Here is a 1597-nt window from a genome sequence, read left to right on the forward strand (position 1 = left end):
GCACTATTCACAATAGCAAAGACTTGGAATCAACCCAAATGTCCATCAGTGACAGACTGGATTAAGAAAATGTGGCACATATACACCATGGAATACTATGCAGCCATAAAAAAGGATGAGTTCGTGTCCTTTGTAGGGACATGGATGCAGCTGGAAACCATCATTCTCAGCAAACTATCGCAAGGACAGAAAACCAAACACTGAATGTTCTTACTCATAGGTGAGAATTGAAGAGTGAGATCACTTGGACACAGGAAGGCGATCATCACACACCGGGTCCTATTGTGAGGGGGGTGGGGGAGGGATAGCACTAGGACGTATACCTAATGTAAATGACGAGTTAATGGGTGCAGCACACCAACATGACACATGTATACATATGTAACAAACCTGCATGGTGTGCACATGTACCCTAGATCTTAAAGTATTAAAAAAAAAAAACAGCAGTTGAGTCACATTCTGGGATGTGTAAATAACTACCTAAAATAACACTGGAGGTAAATGGTAAATTATGTACTATACCCTTTATTGAACCAGATTTCTTAGTAAAATAGTGACTTTGAAATGAATTTGGTAGGTTGGGAAGTTACAGTAACTTGCTCATTCTTCCATCATATCAATTAATGTACTTTCTTTCCTACTTGCATCAGTTGAACCTGCAGTATTTTTGTTGTTGGTTTTGTTTTTAAATTCAGAGAATATTGAATTAGTGCCAGCTACTGACATTCTCTCACACATCTGTTATTACCAGGGTCATACATATGTGGAATAATCAGCTAGAGGCTTATTATTTAAGGTGTGCTCCCTCTGGGAACTTTAAGACCTAGGAGCTTGTCAGAAATGTGGAATCTCTGGCTGTGTCGAGATACCCCAGTGCTCCATAGGCATGGTAAAATTGAGAAGTACCGTTCTAGAGTTTGCCCATAGGGCAGCTTAGTTGCACCGTATCCACCACCTTAATGTTATTAGTGTCATGCCCTATGTAAAGAAAGCTAACCAGTTCCAGAGTTATACTTGTGGTACTGAAGTCTTGGCTTTTCCCTCAAAAATATAACTGCATGACCTGAATTTATTGATATAGTTTCTAACTTTCAGCAGTACGGTTTTTTTTGTTGTTTTTGTTTGTTTGTTTGTTTGTTTCTTTTTGAACATGCATTCTGTGTAAAACAGCTCTTCTACTTGATAGATAAAAAAAAAAATTGCTAGCTATTATTACTGCCTATGAGGATACTATGATTTTTTTCTCCATTTCTTTCATTGATTTATGCTGTTTACCCCTCCATAATTATGAATGTTTCTCAAATATGTGGTCTTCTTTTTAGTTCATTCATTCCTCCAAGGACATTGATTAACCATTGTAAAATACAAAGCAAGTGAAGATTTAAAAAGATAAACATGGAGTGAGTTACGATAAACCAATTCAGTTTGGTTGGGTTCTAAGATTGATGGAGTCTTGGACTTTAAAGTTGTTTTCATTTGGATTTCCTTTTGAAATAAACAAGAATCAGTACAGAATACAGACATGCTTTTGGTAGAAGTGACTGAAGAAATGTCTCCCAGTACCTTCTCTCTCTCTCTTTTTTTTTTTTTTTTTTTT

Source organism: Rhinopithecus bieti, unplaced genomic scaffold (genome assembly GCF_001698545.2).
Source record: "Rhinopithecus bieti isolate Rb0 unplaced genomic scaffold, ASM169854v2 scaffold_27185, whole genome shotgun sequence".
Classification (NCBI taxonomy): domain Eukaryota; kingdom Metazoa; phylum Chordata; class Mammalia; order Primates; family Cercopithecidae; genus Rhinopithecus; species Rhinopithecus bieti.